Genomic DNA, 10267 nt, shown 5'->3' with positions numbered 1-10267 from the left:
CCATCATAAGACATAGAACCACCATGTACCAACTATCAAACACTAGCTGCTAGCATTATCATCTAAATTCCTCTGTTCCAATTCCGTTAGCTTCTCAATAATAATTTCTTCATTACCATTAAATGACAACCCAAGACATTTCCCGTTTTGATGGCCTCTTCTCTATGCATCAAATTTACCCATCAAATATCATTATCTGAAATGCTATTATCCTTTTCAAGGATCGCAGAGCGATCAGGAATACACAATGGAACCCTTGAAATCTCCTTCCTACACTACTTTAGTTTTTTCATTTCTTTTTCTTGACTTTATGACCTTTCAGATTCTTCTTACCTGATTAATCAAAATGGTTGACAATATCTTCACAATTACCACCACACTCCTCATCGTCCTTTTCTAGATCACTCTCATCATTTTGTATAGATTCCCCGTCTTTCTCCTTCTCAACTTCCTCAACTAAATTAGTAGCATTTGAGCTCAGCCGATCTTCTAATGACTTCCTGTCCTTGAATACCCCTTCACCATAACCATATTTAACCATATCTAGACCACCACTAATGTCATTAGGTTCTCCCGCTACTTCATAATAGTTTGGAACCACATCGCAGTCATCATAGCTTTTAACTCCTCTTTCACAACTCACTAAAGGATCAAGACCCCAATTATTTTCTTAAATTGGATCAATATTGGGAATATTCAAAGACACCGCACCACTTAGAGACTGCTTGTCATCAATAAAATGGCAGGCTTGTATTGGTTCATCCCCTAACTCCTTGGCCTATACATGGTTAGCCACCTCCAAAGACATTCTCATGTGACAACACCTTCTCACTGTTTTGCAGACTCCCATAACTCCTTGGCCTGAACATGGTTAGACATAAGCTTTTAATATCTCATCTAAATTGATTTTGATAACTAAAGGCCCTTTGTCTGAAGAAACTTGAATATGATTATATGCAACACCATAAGAAACAGAAACTGAACTCATAGTAACCTTATCCCCACCAACCATGCAAGAATCAATAATTTTCTTTATTCCAGGTTCCGACAAGCTCTTTTTATGGCTGCAAGAGTCATATTCTTGCCACCTACCTTTAACCACTTCTGCATAAGATTTGCAATTGTTTAAAGGGACCTCAGGCCTACTACTAGGTTCACTAATCTTAGCAGTCTTAGCGTGTTGAACTTGGTCTATAACATCGGTCATTCCTTTCGCTTTGAAAATTCTAAGTTTATAAGAACCAATCCAAATACCATTTAAAGCTAAAAGTAAATCCTCACAATTCTTAACATTCCCGAAACTAACAAACCCATATCTTTGACCTCGAACATTTCTTTTAGCAGGAATGTATATATTGACAATGTCACCGTACCACTTGAACAAGTCCCAGAAATGAGCAGTGAACCATAGATTAGGGAAGTTAGTAAAATGAAAAGGCAGTGAAATACCTTCACCGTGGAAGTTTGCATCAGTTTGCTGGTGTTGCTGATCTCTCTGGCATGTAGAATGCTACTCTGAAAGTCTCCTTGATTCTCCTTTAGATAGCATCTCCAAATAAACCTGTGATTTCGCAAGAACCTCAAGACTAGGATTCACTGTCCTGATGAAAAATTTTTTTCCCACGGCATTAATGAAAACCTCTAAATCCGTGGGCTAATATAGAGGTCGTGAGCGTAGTGGAAATTGGAGCGAGCAGAGCTTTGGACGTGCAAGGACAAAAGAGCAGGTAAGGGCTAGTGCGAGCAAACACTTGGGCGAAAAGAGTGTTAAGGAGTGAGGAGTTTTGTCAAATAGTTGGAGGGTGCAAGCTGAGGAGGAGCAACCGCCCAACACGAACACGTTTGGAGTGGGGCCGAGTCGAAGAACAAGCGCCTTTAAGTTTGGGGAAAGTCGCACCGGTGTAAGACACCGGAGGGGGAGCCAGAGGAGCCGGATAAAACAATTCATATCCTATGGATCGCCACTATTTTAGGATGTCCATGCAAGTACCCCAATGAATTTTTTTTAACTTTTACTTGGTTTTTTCTGGTTTTTTCCTCTTTTTTTTGTTCTTGTCTTTTTGTTTTATGTTGTTTAAATTAAAGTCTCTTTTTTAATAATTCGTTGAAGTTGTAACGTGACATTTTATTTGATTTTTTATTTATTATTATTTTTTTTATATTTTTCAATTAAATATATTTTATAAAAAAATTATTAATCGATAAAAATATCAAAACAATTTATATCTAAAAAGTTTCAATTTATCTTGATCCGAGACATCTTATAAAAGGCATGTTTGTAGAGAAACTGGCATCTTGTTGAAGCCAATGGGAAAGAGGATTGATAGTGGGATTGAATTGTTAATGGTTATAATTGTCTAATAAACAATAATATTTGGGTTCATGCTCCATGATATAGAGCCTGTCCACCTGTTTTTACATTCCAAATCTTTTTTTTTTTCTTTTGTCTTTTTCTTTTGGCAATTGCTCGTTGTATAAGTTAGGAGAACTGCCAACTCTTCTCTAATTTAAACTTACAAACGATGATCACGATCATGACGTACAATTAAACGTATTAACGAGCTTATCTATTGATAAAATGTTTAAGTTTTTTTTTTTTTTAAGTATAATATATAAGATTAATTGTTACAAACTTAATTTTAAAGACATACATGAAGAGTAATGGCACATGTATAGTAAAGACTTGTAGGTGATTTATAAAAAAGAAAGGTATTATAACAAACTTTATTGAAATAAGTTCCTATAGAAAAATGTATACTTTCATAAAAATTAAGTCTCGGCCTTACTGTTTATATTATGAAAGCACATGAATTTTGTGCATCAACTAAAATATTTTAATTATACCCGAGTTATATAAAGTGTTTATATTTGATAATCTTTTGTGAAGGTAAATTACTAGTTATGGCCCTGGGTCTTGGTTGCCGGAATAAATTTTTCCTTCTCGTCATCAAGATAAGGAAGAGAACAGCCACTTGGTGCATGTTTACGATTACATGGATCTGGTGGCCTTACAGCTATTAGATTTCTCTGAATCTCTTCATCGGCCTTCTTCCTACAATAACCCCAAAATAAAAAAATAAATAAATAGAGTACTGAACAACCCAAAGGAGAGATCTTATAAGTAAATAAGAAGAACGTTTCATATAAAGTTTTACACTTACCAAAGCGTGTCTTTCTGGTTAAAGTTGGAGGCAAGACTCAAGAGTAGTGAACGTGATAGTAGCAGGACAAGTATTGAAAGAACAAGGGACATCTTACAGTGCATGTTTGATAAGAAACTGATTTCTGGCCGAAGCCAATGGCAGCTTTATCAGATTGGGTTGTGTTTATTTTGGTGGAGAATGGGAATTTTGGTACTCAATTTGTTGCTGAAATGGTTATAAAATAAGAATATTTGGATTCATACTCCATATTAGAAAACCTGGTCAACTGCTTTTTCATTCCAAGTCTTTCTTTTTTCGTTTCCTTTTTTGACAGTTGGTCGACGATCATTGTGAGCTTGGATAATTTCTCTTTTTTATTTTTATTTTTATTTTTTTTCTTCTAATCTCCAAGACGCCAAATGATGATGCCAGTGTCATTTCAAAATGATGGCAGCGATGATGGCATTGTTGATCTTAACAATTATCGTCACTGAGGCACCTGGGCTATTCCACCTAAAAATCAAAGTGAACGTGAAGATCCGTAATTAATTTACAATATATTATTTATTTTAATTCGAAAATTTATATATAAATATATATTATGTTATATTATATCCCATTAAATCTTCGGCAGCATGATCGGATTGGGATTCTGATTACTTGTGGAGCAGAAAGACGATTGATAGTGGGATTGACTAAATTGTTAATAAACAAGAATATTTGGGTTCATGCACCATATATTATATAGAGCCTGTCCACTAGTTTGTACATTCCAAGTCTTTTCCTTCCTTTGTTTTTTTGTCTTTTTATTGACAATTGCTCGTTCTAAGTTAGGAGAATTGCTATTTCTTTTTCTCTTTTTTAAATTTCCAAAAGATGATAATGGTGGATTGAGAAGATGTATTAACATTATGATAAAGAAAAGATTATAAGAAACTTTTTTTTTATTTTAGATAAAGAAGATAATAGGCTGAGAATAGAGGAAGAGATTATAAATATTAAAATTTGAATTTAAATTTATTGAATGACATTGAATAACAATCTAGTAATATACATTAGATATGATAATTTTATATTTAGTATGATAATTTGATACTAAAAATGATGTAAAAAAATAAAAATAGCATAGTTTAAAATTGAAAAAAAATCATATAATAGTTTTAAAAAATAATAAAAAAATTATATTTTTTATTTGATGTTTAAATACAAATTGTGATATGATAATTTTTATATTTTTATAAAAATTTGACACAAAATAAATATGATACAAATATATAAATTGTTTCTTTTTTAATTTGTTTTTAATTTGTTACTCCCTTTTGTCTTGTATATAATGTTTATATACTGCCTTAGCTTGTTAGGCTGAATATTTTATCACAACTATGCAAATTATATATATTACCCACTATTTGATAATTGAATTTGTTATGATTAAATCATAATTATTGAAATTATAAGAGTTTAACAATATGTCAATTTACATTTTACATGATATTTTATATTTGACATAATAATACGATATGAAAAATGATATAAAAAATTTAAAATTGCATGGTTTAAAATTGAAAAAATTTTATACATGGGTTTCAAAATTTAAAAAAATATATATTTTATGTTTAACGTATCGACATAAATTGTGATACGATAATTTTTGTATTTTTAAATGAGTTTGACACAAAACAAATATAATATAAATACATGAATTCTCACATCTTTTTATTTGTTTTTAATTTGTTGCTCCCTTTTGTCTTGTATATATGTTTACTAGTTTTTTGCACATGTGTGACGCATTTATAATTTTTATTTCTAAAAATTCAATTTAGTAAATATTTTTTAAATACAATGATAATAAAGATAATACTAACAATTTAATTTTGATTTTAGTATAATATAAATAAATTTTATTAACTTTTAATATATTTTTTATTTTGATAGCATTTGATATGGTTTGATAACCTTTGTTAGAAGGCTGATAATCTTTAAAAAAATTTGGTAACATTTGTTATTAGTTTAGTAACTTTTAATATAATTTTGGTAATCTTTAATAAAATTTTGATAATTTTTTTATGTAATTTGGTAGCATTTCATATAATTTTAATAACTTATAATATATTTTTAGTAATAATTGATAAAGTTTATGCCATCAAATATTTAATAATGGTCCTGCAACGGATTTCATTCTAATATAAGATAATATTATTTGAACCGGAAAGAAAATTGTGTGTAAATCGAGGACTAGGAATATATATATATGTGTGTATGTATGTGTGTATGAAAATTCATTCAATTTTGAGTAATATAACTCATATTTGCATTACGTACGTACCTTTTTATAAGCCAAAAGTAAGGGAGAAACCTTTTCAATTATCTAGTTCTTCCATATCAATCAAGCACAAGGTCTTAAGCAATCTTGTGGTTCTCTGAATTTTGCTTATTATTTTCATTCCATTCTTGAATTTCCATAGTTTCCATTGATTTGGTTTCTATTCTTATATAATTGTGAATTAAGTGGTTAGCCGAATTGCCCCAATTGCTCCTAATGAGAATCCATAGTGCTATGTCCATATAATTAGTCTCTTTGTAATTTTTTTTCATTGGTAAGAGATTCTTAGATTTCGTTTAATATATTTATTTTTCAGATCGATTTAAACTGGACCTATCAATAAAAATCACACAGTCAAATGAACAACAAACTTTTTTTGCCATTTGAGTCAATATCCGATAGTGGTGTAGTTGTAATTTAACATGATAGCTATAGAATCAGACACATGAGATTTGTTGCAATATTAGCAGTAGCCTGTTTGAGCCTTTGTGTCATCATGTGCTTTTTATTTCTTCGGATTGATCTAGTCTTACACCCCTTTTTATTTTTAATATTTTTTGAAATTAAAGTTTTAAAATTTTAAGTAGTTTAATTTCACACAAATTTTATTTTTAATTTTAGTTAGATTTAAATTAAATTTAAATAAATGAATAAAAGTTATATATTTAAGGATAAATTTATTAATTTAAAAATTTATAAAAATATTTAGGCGCCATCACTATTAGTATTTTTAAAGTTTACACTCTTATATATAGATAGATAGATAGATATAAATGATAGATGATAGATGATAGATGATACATATATATATCATCTATATATATATATATATATATATTAGGTACTTGACTTTATCAAGATTAAATTATGAAAATTAACTGTTTATCAACAGATCACACTAAATTCTTAAATTTAATTCAATTGATTGATATATCTATCAATAGCATCCAATAAATTTATGATAAAAATTTTAGCACTTGTAATCCATTCTTTATTATGGACTATCACCTCCTTTGTCAAAAAGATGGATCACACAATAACCATAAGTCTATATATTTATTAATGAATTCTTCAAGCAGAAGCTAAATCGTCGTTTCCCACGAAAGAAATTAACAATTGAAGGAGGGAGAAATCAAGATAGATCATGGGTGTTCACTTGGTGCTTTTCTTCATCCTGCTGCCATGGCTGACATAAGCAGCAGGATCACAAAAGCCAGACAAGTCCGGTTGTACAGAAAAATGTGGGAATGTTACGATTCCATCCCCATTTGGAATAAGAGACCACTGCTATACAGATTCGTGGTTTAGAGTAACCTGCAACAATAGCTGATTGGGAAGAGCCTTTCATCAGTCGGATCAATCTGGAGCTGCTCGTTTCGTTCTCGCTGGGCAGCGAGGTCCTCGTCAATAATCCAGTAACATACGTCAATTGTAATGGCTCTGCTCATATTAGTGCTGCCGACCTGACTGGCACTCCATTTTTCTTCTCGAGTAAATACAACATATTCGGGTCAGTAGGTTGCGGCAATTTGGCTGCTATTTCTGGTAACCAGACTGATCATCCCTTGCGTGGCTGCATACAACCAAGATGTGGCGACCTGGGCATATCTTGCAATGAAACTGACTTTGTTGGTGTTAGGAATCGTAACTCAAATTCCATAATAAATTTATTTGAGATTAGTTAGATATTACTTTATGGACAAGAAGATTTATAACATAAGAATTCTAAGAGGAAAAAAATTCTTGATAGGCAAATTTATATATTTCTAAATAGATAAAGTCTCTACAATGTTAGATATGAGAAAAAAAATGTAAGAGAGTTACAAGATTTTATGAGACAGACATCTCATAGAACTACTTGGGATTTACATCTTATGATATATATATTTAAATATTTGCAAGTAAATTAAAGAAGACTGAGAGGGTCTACATATGGATAGTACATTGGTGCATATGGGTATGCGTTTGTTTAGGTTAAAAATAATCCATAAGGTTAGAAGAAAATGAGAGGGCCTATGGGTATTAATTGTGAGTGGTTGCTTTGATTGTATGTTTTTGATTTTCTACAACTAATAGATCTTTTTTTTTATCCGTGGACATTGGTCAGTTGGGCCGAATCATGTTAAATTACTGTCTTTTGTATTATTGATTGATTGTTTGATTTTGTTTTTGTTTGTGTGAATGTTCAATTGGATTGAGGCTTTTTGCCTGACAACTAGTATCAAAGTAAGGTTGGAAAGAGAAAAAACAAGCTTAGAGGAGTCAATTCAAGGGAAGAGTTCGAGTTTATACTTTAATATATTAGTTTGCATGAAGTTTGAAAGCAGACAAAAGAAGATGATTGCGAGACTTCCATTATAAGTGGAGTCAAGTATGTCTAGCATAAAGACTAATGATTGATAGAGTTTGAGTCAAGATGGAGATTACTAAAAATAGTGACTCAAATTCTATAACAAATTTAATTACGATTAGTTAGATATTGCTTTATTGACAAAAAAACTTGTAAGAAAAAAAATTCTAAAACGAAAAGGATTTTTTATAGACAAATTTGTATATTTATAAATATATAAAGTCTCTACAGTATGAGAAAAATATGTAATAGTAGTAAGATTTTATGATATAGATACAATATGGAAGATTTACGTTTTATGGGTATATATGTTTGAATGTTTTTGAGTAAACTATAGGAGATTAAGATGGTCCACATAAGAATAGTGCATGGGTGCACATAGGTACTCATTTATTTAGGTTGAGAATACTCTATAAGACAAGAGAAGAATGGGAGGGTCAATGGGTATTAATTGTGAGTGTTTACTTTAATTTTATGTTTATAATTCTGTACAATTAGTGGATTTTTTTCTCATCTGTGAATATAAATAGATTGAGTCAAATCACATTAAATTGCTATCTCTTATGTAATTGATTAATTAGTTGATTTTGCTTTAATTAGATTGAGGTTTTTTGTTGGGCCAATCCCAAATAGCTTCAGCTCTCTTTCATTCTCCAAAGGCAATGCTCTCATCAAACATCCAGTAACTTATGTCAACTGTCGCAATAAAGATGATAATGGGATATAAACACCTACATCAAAGGGTGGATCCCCCTATTATTAAAAACTTTATTTAGTTATTTATTTTAATTGATGTTAACTTGGTATAATTTACTTCTTGCTAAGCAGCCTCGTTACGCCAAGAAATAGGCACAGTAAGTCACAAGTCGTGCAAAGAAAAATGTGGCGATGTTGATATTCGGTACCCGTTTGGAATTGAAGGCGGCTGTCACATGAACGATTGGTTTAGGGTAACTAGCGATGAAAACGACGATGGGCAAAAGCCTTTCATAAGTAGCATCAATCTACAGCTACTCTGTTTCATTTTCCAAAGGCAATGTTCTCATCAAATATCCAGTTACTTATGTCAACTGTCGCGATAAAGATGATAATGGGATTAGTGTCAACCTGACAGGCAGCCCATTTTACTTCTCAAATATCCACAGCGCATTCTGGTCTTCAGGTTGCGGCAATTTGGCCACTGCTTTCCGGAATCAAGCCAATGTTTATCCCATTGGTGGCTGCCTGCAACCGCAAACATGGCAGAGATTAGTCCTAATAATGGCTGCAACAGATCATGTTTATTTGCTTTCGTGAGTGACTTCAGTTACTTCAATGAAAGTTTGACAATAAAACATGACCGCCAAGAGATAAGCAGTTGGACACATGTTAATACAACACTGCAATGAGGCATACCAAAACGTGGGCTGTGCAAGTTGAAAGAAGGTTCAAACGCCTTTTGTAGCTCCGATGGTCGATATTGTTGGTCCAAAATGAGCTCTAGGCATCTATGTGTTTGCAGCGTCGACTCCAACTTTGTTGAGTGTTATTCTATTGATGTCCGCAGAGGTAACATGTTAATTCATGTCTTCTGATATACCATATGAGATTATACTATATGTGTTTCTAACTTTATTTTATTCATTTCATAAATGACAGAAACAGGTAAATGTGGGAATCCTAAATATAAGTATTGTCATATGCTTTATCGGAATACTCCTTGCAACTATTGTTCGTCGCCATGCCCTGATAAATATAAATGCGTAACTGCTGAAGAGAGGTGCGTGCGTATAGCGATTGATTCACCAACGTTGCCAGCCAAAAAGGAACGAGACTTGGCAAGCATTATAGGTGCGTGTCAAACTGGCTCTTTCTTTTTTTTTTTTTTTTTATGCAAGAGAACCAAACTTACAGTCCATTTGACAGCTTCATTTAAGGGTTCTCACTGCATTGGAAGATTGGTTTTATAATTGAGTCGGATTATAAACGTGCCCTCTCTCGGTGTGGCGTGAGCCTTCCAATTAGACTCCAAAATTAATGAAACCTTACTATGTAAATTCAAATTTCACCCCACTCTTATCACTAGTATTCAAATTTACCCTTTAAATTAATAAAATTTTTGCCCTATATAGGCTGCAGCACAAGTATTGAAACAATATTTATGTTACTTGGTACATTTGGGTTAAGGTTCATATGTGAATAAAGAATTTCACATCATAAAGAAATGTAAACGAGATGTCTTATATATACATAGAAGATCCAATAACCCAATAATTTAAGCTTTTGGATTCAAGTGATGTCCAACATGTATGAGCTCTTTGATATGCTCTTATGGCTCCAAGTGTGGCAAATATCCCAACAACTAGTATTAGAGTCAAGGTTACAAGTTCGAGTCTCAGTGGTGTTGTTGAGGGAGATTGTTAGTAAATTTGAGGTTGGCCACGTCTATCAACTCCATGTGCTTGAATGCTG

This window comes from Durio zibethinus, chromosome 27, assembly GCF_047325235.1.
Source record: "Durio zibethinus cultivar Kanyao isolate XHJ-2024 chromosome 27, ASM4732523v1, whole genome shotgun sequence".
Classification (NCBI taxonomy): Eukaryota; Viridiplantae; Streptophyta; class Magnoliopsida; order Malvales; family Malvaceae; genus Durio; species Durio zibethinus.
The sequence above is the reverse complement of the archived record's forward strand: the minus strand, read 5'-3'. Positions refer to the sequence as shown.